General features: G+C 38.0%; 1 non-coding gene across 1 annotated transcript; it reads left to right on the forward strand.

The window, feature by feature from the left end:
- The first annotated feature begins 4,943 nt into the window (after positions 1-4,943).
- On the forward strand, positions 4,944-5,047 carry LOC111759993 (U6 spliceosomal RNA). The gene has a single exon (XR_002793809.1). It is a non-coding gene; the product is annotated as a U6 spliceosomal RNA (small nuclear RNA).
- The last annotated feature ends 14,092 nt before the right edge of the window (positions 5,048-19,139 follow it).

The following is a 19,139-nucleotide window of genomic DNA, read 5'->3' on the forward strand; positions in this document are numbered from 1 at the left end:
AAGAGATGATTGGGCACCAACTTCAGCTGCTGAGGAGTAAATTAAGTGGGCTAAAGTACAATCCTGAGAAAAGATAAAGTTTGAGCCTGTCCAAGTCAGAAAGAAGCTGGTAGCTGCCACCTTAACCCTCTGCCTGGCACAAGTGGTGCAGACTGAAAATCACAGTGCTGATGGGGACCAGCTTCTTTCCATCCAGATCAGATTGCAGGTCTACCCTAACCCCCAGCCCCACATCTGGGAGGGAGGAAGCTGCCAGAACCTGCGCCAGCCTCCCAGGGAAATTACCAGCCAAGTTGCAGAGGTCAGTGATTATCTTACTCTGGCAGCATGAGCGGTCCCAGGACCTGTTCTTTGGCTGGAATTGGAAGCTCCATTTCCCAAAAACAGGAGAGGAGGATACAGTTGGATGCTGATTTCAGCTACTGATTGGTAGACTCAGCTGGCTAAGATATAACCCTAGGAGCAGCTGGGGTGTGAATCTGCCCAAGTCGGAAAGAGGCAAGTGGCCACCATTTTGACTCTACCCCCAGCCTGAGGGGAAGCCCGGCTCTCCGAAAATCACAGCAATGGTAGGAACCAGTTTCACCCAGATCGGCCTGCAGCCCTAGGATAAGCTTCAGCTCCACCTCTGGCAGGAAGGAGGCTGGTAGGTCCAGCACTAGTCTATCCAGGTAACTGCAGGTACCTTTGGATGGCACAGACTGAAAATCAGAAGTCTATTAGGGCAAGTGCAGTCATCTTGCACCCACACTGCATAGATTGCTGCCCACACCTGCAGCTCCATCCTAGCCTCAGGCAGGGGAGAAAGGGGCATGAAGCTTCATCAGTCTCTCTGGGCAACTACAGTCTAGGCCTGCATAACTTGGATTCTTCCACAAAACTGTGGCTCTGTCCCTACCCCTGGCAAAGGAGAAAGTTGGGAGAAGACTCATCGGTCCCTGGGGCAATGAGGGAAGCTTGAGCCTCCACAGCTTATTGCACCAATTACATCCTTGGCTCCTACTGCACAACCAGCAAGGGCTTCCTGCCCTAAACTAAGAGAAAACCTGCACCCAGAATGAATAAATACTCAGGTAAACCAGATGGCAAGACATCAACAAAAAATTACAACCCATACCAAGAAACAGGAAGCTTTGGCCCAGTTAAAGGAACAAGATAATCCTTCAGATGACATAAAGGAGTTGAGACAACTAATCATAGAAGTTAATAAATTGAAGGAGATGGCAAAAGAGAGTAATAAATTGAAGGAGATGGCAAAAGAGATTAAATATATTAAGAAGGTACTGAATGAACACAAAGAAGAATTTGAAAGCATACAAGGAAAAATAGCAGATCTTAGTAAATGAAAGTTGCAATAAATGAAATTTTAAAAACATTGGAATCATATAATACTAGATTTGTGGAGGCAGAAGAATGGATTGGTGGGCTTGAAGAAATGACCTCTGAAAGTGAGCCTACAAAAGAACAGATGAAGAAAAGAATGGAAAAAATTGAACAAAGTCTTAGGGAACTAAATGACAGCCTAAAGACATGCAAACATGTGTGTCATAGGTGTTCCAGAAAGAGAAGAGAAGGGAAAGGGGGCAGAAGGAATATTTGAAGAAAAAATGGTAGAAAATTTCCCAATCCTATTGAAGGACATACATATCCATGTCCAAGAAGCACAACATACTCCCATCCAAAAAAATCTGAATAGACCAATTCTGAGACACATACTCATCAAAATGTCAAATGACAAAGACAAAGAGAGCATTCTGAAAACAGCAAGAGAAAAGCAATGCATAACATATATGGGATACCCAATAAGATTAAGTGCTGATTTCTCACCAGAAACCATGCAGGCAAGGAAACAGTGGTCTGATATGTTTAAGATACTACAAGAGAAAAACTTCCAGCCAAAAATCTTATATCCAGCAAGACTGTCTTTCAAAAATGAGGGTGAGATTAGAATATTCACAGATAAACAGAAACTGAGAGAATTTCTAAGCAAAAGACCAGATTTTCAGGAATACTAAAGGGCCTGCTAGAGCCTGAAAAGAAAAGACAGTAGAGAGAGGACTGGAAGGGAGTCTAGAAATGAAGATCAATAAAAGTAACTAAAAGTATTAAAAGAGTGGTGAAAATAAAATATGACAAGTAAAACTCAAATAATCTGGGATAAATTTAACCAACGATGTAAAGCACTTGTACTCAGAAAATTGCAACTCAATGTTAAAAAGAAGTCAAAAAAGGCCTAAATAACTGAAAGAACATTCCATGCTCTTGGACTGGAAGACTGAATATCATTAAGATATCAATTCTACTCAAATTGATATACAGATTCAATGCAATCCTGATAAAAATTCTACCTGCACTTAAAAAATAAAAATAAAAATGAATTGAAAACACAATTATCAAATTTATTTGGAGGGGTAGGGGATCCTGAATAGCCAGAAACATCATAGAAAGGAAAAACAAACACTCTTCTCCAGACTGTAAATCATATTACCTAGTTATAGTGGTAAAAACAGAATGGTACAGCATAAAGACAGATACATAGACCAATGGAACCAAATTGATTATTCAAAACAGACCCTCATATATATGGCCAAGTGATTTTGACTAGCCTGTCAAACCCACACAGCTCCAGCAGAACTGTCCATTCAACAAATGGTCCTGAGGGAACTGGATATCCATACCCAAAAGAAGGAAAGAGGACCCCTATCTCATAACTTACCCAAAAATTAACTCAAAAGGGTTCAAAAGTCTAAAAATAAAAAGCAAGAACCATAAAACCATATCTTCAAGACCTGGTGGTAGGTGGTGGATTTTTAAAGGAGATAAGAGGAGGACTGAGATGGACTACTAATTCTTAATGTATGTAGAAGTTTTAATTAGCTTTACTGTAAAAGTATGGAAAAACATAGAGTAGACGGTAACACATAGTGAGTAACAGCTAGTTTATAAATGGAAAGTGGCTGAAAATGATAGTCTAGGTATGTAATTGCCAATTGACAGAATGCTAGAGAATAATCTAGAAAATGAATAGCACAGTAAACCAAGAGGTGGATGAGAACTGTGGTTAATGGTACAGATGGTACAGAGTGTGTGTTAGAGCAAATGTACATCACCACTGCAGGGTACTGGGAATGTAGAGAAGCATGGGAAAAATACAACTGGAGTGACCTATGGACTGTGGTTAGCAGTTATAATATAATTATGTGAAAGATGTACTGGGTTGAGTAATGAGGCAGTATGGAAAATGTGAGCCAAATGTACACTATGGACATGGTATTATTCAGATGATATTATCTTAGTTGTAACAAATGTTCCACCACAGTGTGTTGTGTTGATAGAGGGGTGTTGTTTTTGGAATTCTGCACATGTGCATGATTGTTTATAAGTTTACAACTTCTGTCATAAATATATATATATATATATATTTAAAAATAATAATAGAGTGGTTTGGGAGAAAAACACACCAAATATAAGATTTATAATTAGTAGTAAACTTTTGATAATATTCTTTCATAATTTGTAACAAATATCTTACAACTATGCAAGGTGTTGGTGGAGGTGCATGTTTGCTTTGTAAGTTCACAACTTTTACTGTACACTTAATTGTTTATGTATGTTCATATATGAATGATATAAAGATAATAATAGAGAGGGTTGGGGGAAAATACTTTGGTTAGTAATAATATGTTAACAATGCTCTTTAATCATTAGTGAAAAAGGTTTAACATCAATGTAAGCTATTGGTGGTAGGGTGACTTATGAGAGTCCTGCATGATGTTACATATGTTTGTTTTGTAAGTTCACAATTATTATTATTATACAGGTATTGTTCATGCATGTTTATGTATGAGTGATATACTTCAATAAATTAATTTTAAAAAACATATTAGAAGCATACAACAGCAGACTCAAAATGACAGAAGAAAGAATAAATGATACAGAACACCAAACAGCTGAAATTGAACAAAGAAAAAAACAAAGAGATGAAAGAATTGAAAAATAGAGCAGTAGCTCAAAGACTTGAATGGTTACATGTAACACAACAACATATGTGTTATGGGAATTCCAGAGTGAGAAGAGAAGGCAAAAGGGACAGAAAAAGTATTTGAGGAATTAATGAATGAAAATTTCCCAACATTCATAAAAGAAATGAACTTACATGTCCAAGAAATACAGCTCATGCGATCAGAATAAATCTGAACAGACCTACTCCAAGACATATACTACTCAGAATGTCAAGCATCAAAGATAAAGAGAAAATTCTGAGAGCAGCAAGGGAGAAACAAACCATCACATACAAAGGACATCACACTTCCAAATAATCAGTGGGACAAAGAAGAAATTGTAAGTGAAATTAGTAAATATATGGAGATGAATGAAAATGAGAACAGAACTTATCCAAACCTCTGGGAGACAGCACAGGCAGTGCTGAAAGGGGAATTTATAGCACTAAATACCTATATTAAAGGAAGAAAGAGCTAAAAATCAACAGTCTAACTGAATAAGTGAAGAAACTAGAATTAGAAAATCATTCCCAAAGTAAGCAGAAGGAAAGAAATAATAAAGATTAGAGCAGAAATGAACGAAATTGAAAACAAAAAACAATAAAGAAAATCTACGAAAATAAAAGCTCTTTTTTAATAAGATCAAAAAAATTGACAAGCCATTAGCTAGACTACCAAAGGGAAAAAGAAAAAAGAAAAGATGAAAATAAATAAAATCAGAAATAAAAGGGGGGAAGTTAAAACTGACCCCCACAGAAATAAAGAGGCTCATAAGACAATATTATGAAAAACTGTATGCCAACAAACAAGACAACCTAGAAGAAATGGATAAATTTCTAGAAATCCACAAGCAACCTACATTGACACTACAAGAAATCCAAGAATTGAACAAAACAAATCACATTTAAAGAGATTGAATCAGTCATTAAAAATCTCCAAACAGTGCTCGCTTCGGCAGCACATTTACTAAAATTGGAATGATACAGAGATTAGCATGGCCCCTGTGCAAGGATGACATGCAAATTCGTAAAGTGTTCCATATTTTTTGTATAGGGGCCTATAGGCTAAAATGAAAATCATAATGTAAAACATAAGATAACTAAAAATTTTTAAAAATTATATAGTCTAAAATATAAACCACAATGTAAATCCAAATGTTACCTTATTTGAAAGCTATTGTCTCAATATCTGTACATCAGTTTCAGTAAATGTAGTATGAACATGTAAAAAGATTATTGCTGTGGAAGGGAAAAGGGTTTTATGTTGGATATGTGGGAGTTCCATATATTTTATATAATGTGATCTAAAACTTTTGTGAAGACAAGCTTAATAATTAGGGGGGGGAAAAGAAAAAGAAAGGACATAGACACTGAGGAAAAGATGGAAGAAGTTACCTTGCCTATTTGCATACAGGGCAACACTTATTGCAGTGATGGAAGTCAAAACATCAAAAACAAATCTTTTGCATTTTTTAATTTTTAGATACCCCCATTTATTTTTACCTTAATTTTTCTAAATTAATATGTATTCTATATCTAACCTTTAAACTCATCACTATATTCCATTTTACTATTAATGGAACCTGGCAATTTATTGGGCTTCATTTTCAAAGAAGTTTTGGATCACAGAGAGGTTCAACAATGGCAGGGTAGGAATACTGGTGTGGGATGTTATTGACAGGGGACACATGGTTGGCAGGGAGTTCTCCAGGGCATATATCCAGGGTACATAAAAATTTTTGGATATTTTCATAGTGGTTACAGTTAAAAATGACAACTGAGGGACTGCTGGGTTCCTAGCCAGAGGAGCTCTATCACATTCCCTAATGGAACAACAACAATTCCCCAAGTGCAACAGCAAAGACCAAAAAAGAAGGAAGGTCTGACAATGAGCCCTTGATACTAATGACTATGCTTGTGAGCCTGTGTGCCTGAAATAAGAACAAGGCCTAGAGCTGCAGGGTGCCTAAGAGTCACCTACTGAGAGCCTCCATGTTGCTCAAATGTGGCCAGTCTCAAAGCCAAACTCAGCATGTAAATGTGTTGCCTTCCCCCAGCGTGGGACATGACTCCCATGGCTCGAGGGATTACTACCAAGAACCAACTGATGATGTAAATAGAAAATGACTTGAATAAAAGGGTCAACTCAGACCAGCAGAATATCTCAGCCTACATATAATATCAGGAGTTAAAAACGCTTTTTGACCTGAATAAAAGGGGAAAATGGAAAGGACAAATGAGTTTATATGGTTTTGAGTCTCCAAAAAAGAGCCAGGAGGTTATCAGAGGTCGCCTTTATGCACACCTCGGCAGAGTCCCAGAGACAGATAAAAGTAGATACAACCCCAGGTATTGGTTACTCTGAGGGCTACAGAGACACACAGGTTCTATGGTCATGGCAGATGGAGTTCAGTGCCATCTCAGTTGGCCCTATTTTGGAGTTTGTGTTCTGTGTGATGGAGGTGGACTCAGATGTGATCTTTGTTCACAAGCCTCTCCTGTTACTTTTACCGGACCTGTGGTTGTCACTGGGGTTTAGTGTATACCCAGGGGACCTGAATCTCTGGACCATCCATGTGATAGCCAGGCCCTGAGCCTCAACAGACTTACAGCTCCTAGACTCAGCTAACATGGAGGTGAAGAAGGTCAACCACCACACCAGGAAGCCAAGAGTGCCTACAACGGAAAGCTGGAGAATTGCATCCATCATCCATGTGGAATCTAAGCCCCCTCTTGATATAGATGTGGAGTGGACACAACTATTCCAGGGTCCATAGGATGGAGGAATAGAGTATGGATTAGAATGGAATTACTGATATTCTATTCATGAACTATTATGATTAGTAATCAAAGAAAATGTAGCATTGATGTGGAGAAAGTGGCCATGGTAGCTGCTGAAGGTAGGGAGTGGGAAGAAGAGATGTGATGTGGGGGCATTTTCAAGATTTGGAGTTGCCCTGGGTGGTACTGCAGGGACAGTTACTGGACATTGTATGTCCTCCCATGGTCCACTGGGTGGACTGGGGGAGAGTGTAAACTATAATGTGGACCATTGACCATGTGGTGCAGCAGTGCTCAGAGATGTATTCACCAAGTTCAATGAATGCCCCATGATGATGGAGGAGGTTGTTTTTATGTGAGGAGTGGGGTGAGTGGGGTGGGAGTATATGGTGACCTCATATTTTTTTAATGTAACATTAAAAAAATAAATAAAGACAAAAAAAAATCTCCCAACAGGGAGTGGATGTAGCTCAAACAACTGAGTACCTGCTTCCCACATGGGAGGTCCCAGGTTTGGTTCCTGGAACCTCCTAAAAAAAACAGAATAAAACAACAACAAAAAAAAAGCAAGAGGAAAATAATGAAAAAACCAACTCAGGGGATTTGATGTGGCTCAGTGGTTGAGCACTGACTTTATACATACAAGGTTCTGGGTTAAATCCCTGGTCCCAGTACCTAAAAATAAAAAATTTCCCAACAAAAAATCCAGGACCACATGGCTTCACAGATGAATTCACCTAAGCATTTCAAGAAGAATTAACACCAATCCTATTTAAACTCATCCAAAAAAACTGAGAAGAGGGAAAATTACTCAATACATGTTATGAAGCCAATATCACCCTAATCTCAAAGCCAGGTAAAGATACTACAAGAAAAGAAAATTACAGACCAATCTCTCTAATGAACATAGATGCAAAATTCTCAGCAAGACACTTGCACATAGAATCAAACAGCATATCAAAAGAAGTAAACACCATGACCAAGTGTGATTTATTTCTGGCGTGCATGCATGGTTCAACAAGAAAATCAATTAGCATAATACACATCAACAAACTGAAGAGAAAAAACCACATGATCATCTCAATCAATGCATAAAAAGCATTTGACAAAATCCAGCATCCTTTCTTGATAAATATACTTCAAAAGATAGGAATAGAAGGAAAATTCCACAACATGATAAAGATTATATACGAAAAACCCACAGCCAATATCATACTCAATGGGGAAAGGTTGAAACTTTTCCCTCTAAGATTAGGAACAAGACTAGGGATGCCCTTTGTCACCATTGTTATGCAAAATTGTGCTCAAAGTTCTACTAAAGCAAATAAACAAGAAGAAAAAAGGCATCCAAATAGTAAAACTCTCACTACTTGTGAATGACATTACCCAAATTTAGAAAATTCTGAAATGTCTACAACAAAACTACTTGAGCTAATAAATGAGGTCAGCATAGTGGCAGGATACAAGATCACCATGCAAAAATCAATAATGTTTTTATACACTAGTATTGAACAACGTGAATAGGAAATCAGTGGGGGAAATCCATTTACAACAACAACAAAAAACTCAAATGCCCAGGAATCAATTTAACCAAAAAGTATAGGAACTTTATGCAGAAAACTATAAAAAAAAAAAAAAAAACTAAAAGAAATCAATGAAGACCTAAACAAATGAAAAGACATTACACGTTCATGGATTGGAAGATGAAATATCATGAAGATGTCAATTCTACCCAAAATAATTTATAGATTCAATGCAATACCAAATGAAATTCCAACACCCTACTTTACAGAATAGAAAAGGCAATTACCAAATTCATTTGGAATAGAAAGTGCACCCAAATATCTACAGGCCTTCTAAAAATGAAGAGGGATGTGTGAGAAATTTCACTGCCTGACCTTGAAACATAATACAAAGCTACAGTAGTAAAAAAAAAACCATGGTATTGGCATAAAGGTAGACACATCAGTCAATGGAATAGAATTGAGAGTACAGAAATAACCTCTCACTTTTAAAGCTCACTGGCTTTTGACAAACCAACTGTATTAGTCAGCCAAAGGGGTGCTGATGCAAAATTCCAGAATTCTGTTGGCTTTTATAAAGGGTATTTATTTGAGGGTAGAAGCTTACAGTGACAAAGCCATAAACATTAAACTACTTCCTCACCAAAATCTGTTGCTACGTATTGAAGCAAGATGGCTGCTGGTCTCTGTGAGGGTTCAGCCTTCCTCTTCCTTCTAAGACTCCATGGTCCCTCTTCTTTTGATCTCAGCTGTAGGCTAGCATAAGGCTTGTCTGTCTCCCTGGGACTCATTTCTTTCCAGGCTTTCTCAGCTGTTCAGGACTCTTGTCTCTTCAGCTGCAAACTATCAGTTGAATAGCTCAGCTGTCTCTCCAGGATCCAAAACTAAACTCTCTGTGTATTTACTTCCCTGTCTTTGATTGAGCATCCATTTATATAGCCCACAAGGGGGGAGGTGGGCAGGTACTTAAACCAAGTCACCCTAATGGCATGGTCAAATAATAGCCCTAATCTTGATTTAATAAAGTGAAAGTGAAACCTCTAAATATAATACAATCTAATACACCCAGAGGAACAAACCAATTTACAAACAATCCAATATCCATTTTTGGAATTCATAAACAATACCAAACTGCCACACCTACCAAAGCCATGTTAATGGAACAAAGTAATCTCTTCAACAAATGGTGCTGGGAGAACTTGATATCCATAACAAAAAAATAAAAGAGGACCCCTATCTCACTCCCTAATCAACAATCAATTCAAAATGGATCAAAGGCCTAAATTATAAAAAGCCAGTACCATAAAACTACTAGAAGAAAATGTAGGGAAACATCCTAAAGACCTTGTGGTAGGTGGTGATTTCTTGGACCTTATACCTGAAGGATGAGAAATAACAACAACAAAAATAGATAAATGGGATCTCCTCAAAATTAAACACTTTTGCACTTCAAAGATCTTCGTCAAAAGGGTGAAACAGCAGCTTACTCAATGGGAAATCACAGAGTGATAAGGGTTAATATCCAAGATATATAAAAAGATGCTACAACTCAATAATAAAAAGACAAACAACCCAATTAAAAATGGGCAAAAGACTTGAATAATCATTTCTCCAAAGAAGAAATACAAATGGCAAAAAAAAAAAACCACACATGAAAAAAATGTTCAACTTCACCAGCAATTAGGGAAATTCAAATCAAACCTACAATGAGATATCATTTCACATCTAGTAGAATGGTCAATATCAAAAAGAAAGAGAACTACAAGTGTTAGAGAGGATGTGAAGAAACAGGAACACTTATTCACTGTTGGTGAGAATGTAGAGTGGTACAGCCACTGTGCAGGACTGTTGACAGTCACTAATGAAGTTGAATATAGATTTGCCACATGACCCTGCAATACACTACTGGGTACATACCCAGAAGACCTGAGAGCAGTGACATAGACAGACATCGGCACACCAATGTTGATAGCAACATTATTCATAATCACCAAAAGATGGAAACAACCCAGGTGTCCATCAACCAAAGAATGGATAAACCAACTGTGGTGTATACACATGATAGAATATTATGCAGCTGTAAGAAGAAATGAAGTCATAAAATATATAACAACATGGATGAACCTGGAGGACATTATGTTGAGTGAAGCAAGCCAATCACAAAAGGACAAATACTGTATGTGTTAGTCAGTCAAAGGGATGCTGATGCAAAGTACCAGATATCTGTTTGTTTTTATAAAGGGTATTTATTTGGGTTAAAAACTTACAGTTAAAAGACCCTAAGGAGTACAATTCAATTGCATTCTCACCAAAGTCTGTTGTCACATGTTGAAGCAAGATGGCCGGTAATTGCTGCCTAGTCTCTCAAGCCTTCTTCCTCTTAAGGCTCCATAGGCCCAGCTTCTTCTGATCTCAGCTATAGGCTGGCATAGGGCTGTTTCTTTCTGGGCTTTCTCAGTGCTGCAAACTATCAGGTGAATGGCTCATCTCTCTTCCTGGGGCTGCAGGATTAAAATTCTCTCCTCTTCCATGTCTATGGAATTATTTCTCTTCCCATATCTTCTTCTGTGTCTTCTTCCATGTGTCTTCTTGAGTGAGTGTCTGTTTATATCAGCCCACAAAGGGGATGGGGACTTAACCTGAATCATGCCTTACTGAACATGGTCAAATCAAAGGCCCTAAATTGAATTAATCAAGTAAATTTAAAACCTTTTACTTTAATACAATCACAGGGTATCACACCACTCAGAGGAACAAACCAGTTTACAAACATAATCCTTCTCTTTTGGGGGGTTCATAAATAATTTCAAACTGCCACAGTTTCGACTAGGCTACTGTGAACTAAATATACTGTATAATCTTATGGAGTTAATAACTTGAATGTGGGTCACCAGAAAGGGAATGAGATTAGAAAATGGAAATCTGGGAAACGGACTTTGGCCCAGTGGTTAGGGCGTCCGTCTACCATATGGGAGGTCCGCGGTTCAAATCCCGGGCCTCCTTGACCCGTGTGAAGCTGGCCATGCGCAGCGTTGATGTGCGCAAGGAGTGCCGTGTCACGCAAGGGTGTCCCCCGCGTGGGGGAGCCCCAAGCGCAAGGAGTGCGCCCGTGAGGAGAGCCGCCCAGCATGAAAAGAAAGAGCAGCCTGCCCAGGAATGGCGCCGCCCACACTTCCCGTGCCGCTGACGACAACAGAAGCGGACAAAGAAACAAGACGCAGCAAATAGACACCAAGAACAGACAACCAGGGGAGGGGGGGAAATTAAATAAAATAAATAAATCTTTAAAAAAAAAAAAAAAGGAAATCTGAGGATTAACTGGTATAGAATTGGAAAAAAGGATGTGTGTTAATCTTTGGAAATGAGCAGAAAAGGTAAGAGCCCCAGATAATGTTTATAACTAGTAGTACAATTATGTGGGTATGAAAGTGGTTTAAAGGGAAAGTCTAAGCTAATGCATATTTCTGAGGGGAAAGTTTAAAAATGTAACATGTGACTGTAGAGCATAATAAAACCTCACGTGAAACAGGAATATAGGTAATATTGCATATATGACTCTTTTTCTTTGAAACTAAACAAATGTATGTTAATGTTACAAGATGTTAATATCAGACAAAAACATTATGCTAAATGAAAGAAATCAGAAACAAGCACTATGTATTGTAGGATTCCATTTATATAATATGCAAATATAAATCAATTTATAAAGATGAAATTATATTAGTGTTTATGTAAGGTTGAGGAAGGACTGCTAAGCAGTGTGGAGCTTTTTCTTCTTGGAGTATTGAAATTGTTCTAAAATTTTTTGTGGTGATGAATGCACCACATTGTGATTATACTAAAAGCCATTGATTATACACTTTCGCTAGATTGTGTGGTATAGGAATATGTCTCAATAAAACTGCTTAATAAATAAATAATTGCACAAGAATAGCCAGAAGTGTCAGTTATGTACAGCAGGGAAGCATAGAGATCAAGGGGTGAAGAATTTCCTTGTTAGTTTATTTATTATTATTATTATTGAAATAATGAAAATGCTCTAATGATAACTGCGGTGATGAATGCACAACTATGTGCTTATACCAAATAGCATTGGTTGTACACTTTGGATGACTTGTATGTTTTATTAATATGTGTCAATAAAATTGATTTGTTAAAAAAAAAAGAAATTCCATCAGAAATTATATTGAATGTTCCAGGTGCATGTCTACTCATCTTAAATTTAACTTTTATTTTTAATGAATCTTTTTCAGTTAAAAAAAAATACACTATAGGAAATGTAACATGGGACTGTATAACAGTGAAGCCTCATATAAAACAAAAATATGGGTGATATTGGATATATAAGACAATTTTTACAAAATATAAATATAAAGTAGAGAGAAGGAAACAAAACAGCACCTATGTATGGCAGGGGAAGCATAGAGAGATTGAGAGGTGATGAATTTTGTTTGTTTGTTTGGTTGGTTTTTGTTCTTTATTATTATTACTACTACTACTAATATTATTATTATTACTGGACTAATGAAATGCTCTAAAAATAAGTGATATGATGAATGCATAAATATGTGGTTATATCAAGCACCATTGAATGTATGCTTTGAATGGATTTATGCTTTATTAATATGTATCAATAAAATTGATTTTAAAAAGATGAAATTAAATTAGTTATTATGTAGGGTTGGGGAAGGATAGAGGGATTGAGAGGTGACTGCTAAGGGTTGTGGAGATTTTCCTTTTGGAGTAATGAAATTGTTCTAAAAAATTTTATGGTGAAGAATGCACAACATTGTGATTACACTAAAAACCATTGAGTATACACTTTGGATAGGTTGTATGGTATGTGAATATATCTCCAAAAAACTGCTTTTAAATAAATAAATAAATAAGCAAGAATAGCCAGAAATAACAACTATGTACAACAGGGGAAGCATAGAGAGATTGAGAGGTGAAGAATTTTTTGTTTGTCTTTTTTGTTTATTGGTATTATTGAAATAATGAAAATTCTCTAATAATGACTAAGTGATAAAGGCACAACTATATGATTATGCCAAATACCATTGATTGTACACTTTGGGTGGATTGTATACTTTACAATAAAATTGATTCCTTAAAAAAAACAAATTGAAAGCCTACAAAGAAAAATAACATTGATTATGGGGATGAAACACACAATGGATGAGATTGAAAATACATTAGAAGCACATAAAAGGATATTTGAGCTGATTGAAGACAAAATTAGTGATATTGAGGGCAGAACATCTGAACTTGAAAAGACAGGAGAACAGAAAGAGAAAAGAAAGTAAAAAAAATGCAACAGGGTCTCAGAGATTTAAAGACAATGTGAAACATAGAAACATATGTGTTATTGGTGTCCCTGAAGGAGAAGAGAATGGAAAATAATATTTGAGGATATCATGTCTGAAAATTTCCCAATGCTTATGAAAGACATAAATATCAATATCCAGGGAAGCAAACTTGTCCCCGTGGATAGGATTTCCATCTACCACATCGGAGGTCCGCAGTTCAAACCCTGGGCCTCCTTGACCTGTGTGGAGCTGGCCCACGCACACTGCTGATGCATGCAAGGAGTGCCCTGCCATGCAGGGGTGCCCTCCACGTAGGCGAGCCCCATGCACAAGGAGTGCACCCCATAAGGAGAACTGCCCAGTGCAAAAGAAAGTGCAGCCTGCCTAAGAATGGTGCCGCATACAAAGAGAGCTGACGCAGCAAGATGATGCAACAAAAAGAAACACAGATTCCCATGCCACTGACAACAACAGAAGTGGACAAAGAAGAACATGCAGCAAATGGACACAGAGAACAGACAACTGGGGTGGGATGGGGGCAGGAAGGGGAGAGAAATAAATAAAATAAATCTTTTTTTAAAAAGGGAAAAAATATCAATATCCAAGAACAATGCACCCCAAACAGAATAAATCTGAATAGACACCTACTCTTCTGAGACTCCTACTCTGAGACACCTACTATTCAGAATGACAAATAACAGAGATAAAGAGAGGATTTTAGAGGCAGCAAGAGAAAAGCTAGTGCATCACATACAAGGGGTCCTCAATAAGACCAACTGCTGATCTCTCATCAGAACAATGGAGGAGAGAAGAAAGTGGTATGATGTATTTAAGGTACTGAAAAAGGAAAACTGCCAGCCAAGAATTTCTTTTCCAGCAAAACTGTCCTTCAAAAATGAGGGTGAGATTAAAGTCTTCACAGACAAACAAAAAACTTAGAGAGCATGTTACCATGAGGTCAGATTTACAAGAAATAATGAAGGGAGTGCTACAGCCTGAAAGGGAAAACAAGGGTAAGCAACTTGGAGAAGAGTGTACAAATAAAGATTATTTGTAAGGGTAACTTAAAGAGTAAAAGGACAGACAATATATAATAAGATACAGCAACAGAAATTTGAAGGATAAAATGGATGAAGTAAGTAATGCATTTACAGTAACAACATTGAACATTAATGGACTGAACTCACCAATCAAAGACATAAACTGACAGAATGAATTTTTTAAAATATGAGTCATCTATATGCCATCTAAAGAGACTCACCTCAGACATAAAGATACAAGCAGGTTGGAAGAGGAAGGGCCTACTGGATGAACTCATCATAGCATCTATTATATTATAACTATAGAAAAACAGCTTAGAGTTACTCCAGAGGAGTTGTCTAATCACAGGCTGGTAGCTGAGTTGAATGTCGCTGGGTTAGCCAGAATTTACTGAAAGAATTTCTCACTGGTACCTCTCAAATGACTTCACCAGTAAGATTGTAGTGGATGAAATTAATAGTCCTGGGTCAAGAATAGAAAAGGAAGTTTATACATAACTAGAAGCCAAATACACCAAATCAAAGAGTCAGCCAGAAGTAATGCTTGTGAAATACAGACTACAGTAGATGTTATATATTCTAAAAATGACTGTATAAGCAAGGTTCATCTTTTAAGAAGTCCATAAGTACCTTTCAGGAAGCCATAAACCTGCTCAAAATTATATAGCAAAAATTTTTTCTTGAAACTCTCTATATATTTTTAGGGCAGAAGATCCATTTTCATTAAATTAGCCAAGAATCATCACACAGGAAAGAGTTAAAAATCACTAGAATGGAAGCTTCCTGTTACACATGGTGGATTGAGCATTCACATTAATCTCTCCTCACTCCCTCCTTGCTGTCATTTACATTCAGGCCACAAGAACAAAAAAAGAAAAAAATACAAAAGGAGTTAACAGTTGATAACATGTGTCAATAGAATTCTGGAAGCCAAAAACATGGATAAAGGAAAACCAACTTGGTAGACTAGAGATATCAGAGACCTAAACCTGCGGGGGTGAGGAAGCCAAGGAGAAATAAGCTGATTAGCATTGTAGATCCCAGAAAGTCTCAGGAAATAAAGGTTCAGGGAAATCTGAGGGCAAAAGTATAACACTGGGCTGAAAACAGGAGACAGGGTTGAAAGTTTGCTTGAAGAAAAAAGAATAGTTTCTCAGACCTCCTCCCTGAGCCCAGGACTTATGGACACCTGACACAATTGAGAGGTGTGCCATCTAAGAACTGCTAATTATTTGAAAGTCTTCATACTGACAGGTGACACCCCTAGCACTCTTGCCCTGCTCAGCTCACAGGACACCAGCAGTCAGGTTTATACTCTGTGCTAATTATTCTTTGCCTCTCTAGATCCCTTCTCTACCATTCTCTGTTTTATTCTGTGTCCTGGGAGGATGACTTCTGTGGAATACCTCAACCTCTGGCTTCCAATTGAGTTCAACCAATGAAAGGCATCAGCAGAAGATCAGAGAATGGAAGGAGAGAAAGGATGGGATATTTGTTCTATTTCCTCCTAGATTTCCCACCATTTTTGCCAGTGATTGCATCTCTCTACCTTCAGATATAGCATCTTTCAGATGTACTCACACACAATTACAGATCTCTCCAGGTTCCAAATTCTTCTTTAGTTCTAGAGACGGTAAGGGCTTCCAGCTGTTTTTAGTCCTTGGCTATTTCACAATCCCTTGGAGGTTCCTGATTGTAAATAGCCCCCTCATTAAACTCTCTTCAACTATTTTAGTGATCCCTCTGTTTCATACAAATACAGATGCATACCCTCTGGAAAATCTGAAGAATGTCTCTATTGAACCTGAACAAGCCCAAGACAAAGACTTACAGGTAACTGTTTCTAAACAAAAGGAAACCACATGAGCAATGCCCAGAGCCATGAAATAGCTAATAGTGTTCCTGGAACTATAAGTGTTACGATGTATAACACATGTGAAATGAGACATGATTAGAGAAGAGTCTCAGAATCAGACAAATGCTCATCACAGGTTACCTTATAAAGCATATCACGAAGCTTGAATTTTACTCAACAGGTTTTTCAGAAACAGTGAAGAAAAGTTTTGAGTTTCAGATCAATCATTCTGGAGACAATATGAAGGAAAATTTTGAGGTAGGCAACCCTAGAAGGGAGCCATGATAGACACAAACAATGGCAATATTCCTGGTGAGAGATATTGAAGGCCATAACTCAATGGGAGAGGAATGGAGAAAATGGACAGAAAATTAGCAGTTATTTGGATTTGGGAAGCAGAAAAGGAGAATGAAAGGAAGAGGGGGGAAATTCTAGCATGGTTCTTAAGGCCTCTGACTTAGCAGTTGCATAAACAGCCTTTCACTAAGATGGAAGGAGAAACAAGTTTGAGAGTGGGAGTCATGGGGAGGGGTGGGGTGTGCAGAATGATGGAGATTTCTATTCTGAATATGTACAGTTTGATGTAACTGAAGGACAGCAGGGTGGAATTTTCCTTGAGACTTGGGAAAGAGCTTCCCATCAACACACTGCACTTGGTCATTGTGAAGGACATTGAACTCTGAGTTTTCTTCTCTTCTCATTGGAGGAAACCAGTCTAGATCCAGAGGGAAAAGGCAGAGCAAAACTCCTTTCAACCTTAAGGTAGCAGCAGGCAGCAGGCAAAACCAGATTAAAACCTATCTATAAAAAATAATAATAATAATAAGGCTATCTGTGCTGGCAACCCACTTAACCACGAGATGGCATGAGAGAGCCAAATACGGAGAACCCTAGTTGAACCTCCTCTGGAGCTGCAAAGCCATCACTTACCGTGTTGTGGGTTTTATTAACAAGGAAGTGCTTCTCCCTCAAGAATAGGACTGAAAACAAACATTTGGAACATTCTAAAACATCTATAAGCTCCACTATGGCCTAGGAGCTGGGAAAATAATATGTGATGATTAGAAAACTGAAGGAACTACAGGCATATAAGTTTTTGCTTAAGTTGGACGTGGGGGGCTGTGGGATAGCAGAAATGAGCTTTCAGTATGAACCACAACTATAAAAGGTGATCCAGAAGTTAGATCAATTAGCATAACAGTGAGAAAGAAGGGCAAAGACATGAAAATACCCATGTATTACCAGACTGGATTCTAGGAGGCATCCCATTGATTTTTTTTTTTTAAGATTTATTTTATTTATTTATTTCTCTCCCCTTCCCCCCCACCCCCCACCCCGGTTATCTGTTCTCTGTGTCTATTTGCTGCGTCTTCTTTGTCTGCTTCTGTTGTTGTCAGAGGTAAGGGAATCTGTGTTTCTTTGTGTTGTGTCATTTTGTTGTGTCGTTGTGTCAGCTCTCCGTGTGTGCGGCACCATTCCTGGGCAGGCTGCATTTTTTTTGCCCTGAGCGGCTCTCCTTATGGAGTACGCTCCTTGCGCGTGGGGCTCCCCTACGCGGAGGACACCCCTGCGTGGCACAGCACTCCTTGCACACATCAGCACGGCATGTGGGCCAGCTCATCACATGGGTCAGGAGGCCCTGGGTTTGAATCTTGGACCTCCCATGTGGTAGGCGAATGCCCTATCTGTTGGGCCAAATCCACTTCCCGGGGTAAGACACTTTTAATAAAAATCTCGTATTTGTAGATATCTCCTGTAGGTTCTGTTTCCCAACTGCAATGGCCTCCTAATTATATCCTCTGCTTCCTTTTTCCCATCCTCTAATCCTTCTTTTTCTCTTTTCTTCCCCCTAAAACTCTATTTTGTAGCCAAACTGATACCTTTAAGGCAAATCAGAACATTATGTCCCTGCTTAAAATCTTTCAATGACTTCCCTATTGTTATTAAAGTCCTTAATTTGCACCTTCTACATGATCAGACCCTTGCCTCCCTCTCTAACCTTATCCAGCACTACTTTTCTACTAGCTTTATTTCTTTCAATCTTCAAATTACTGAGTTCTTTCCATTTCAAGTTCATCATATTATCTGGTCCCTCGGCCTGAAATTCTCCTTCCCTTCACCTTGCTAATCCTTAATCATCCTTTAGACCTCAGTTCAAATAATATTGCCTCACAAAAGATTACCTTGATCCCTTAATATAATAGAAACAATCTGCAGTACGCTTTTCATACTATTGCAACATGAAATTTGGTTGTTGATAAGGTTTTAATCATATATTTATTTATGTTGTCCTGATAGCAAATATGAGATTTCTGGAATAGGACAGACTATTATTACTTATAGTAATAACCATATCAGTTCCCCTCACCTCATCTTCCTTCATCAGGATGATGCAATGATAGCCAGATGGTTACAAATGCCCATACGAAAAAAAGGGGGTGGGGGTGGAGTTCTTGCATCACTGGAGAGAAATAATCTGGGAGATTATATGGAAATGCTAAATAGCTGTCATCTTCCCTTCCTGAGAAAAGGAATCCTTATGCCCCTAAGGTTAAAAAAGAAATCCTTTGGAATGTAATGGATGGTTTCATTCCTTTTGGAAAGTGAGGAGCAAATGTATCTGGGGAAAGG

Source organism: Dasypus novemcinctus, chromosome 3 (assembly GCF_030445035.2).
Source record: "Dasypus novemcinctus isolate mDasNov1 chromosome 3, mDasNov1.1.hap2, whole genome shotgun sequence".
NCBI classification, from domain to species: Eukaryota; Metazoa; Chordata; class Mammalia; order Cingulata; family Dasypodidae; genus Dasypus; species Dasypus novemcinctus.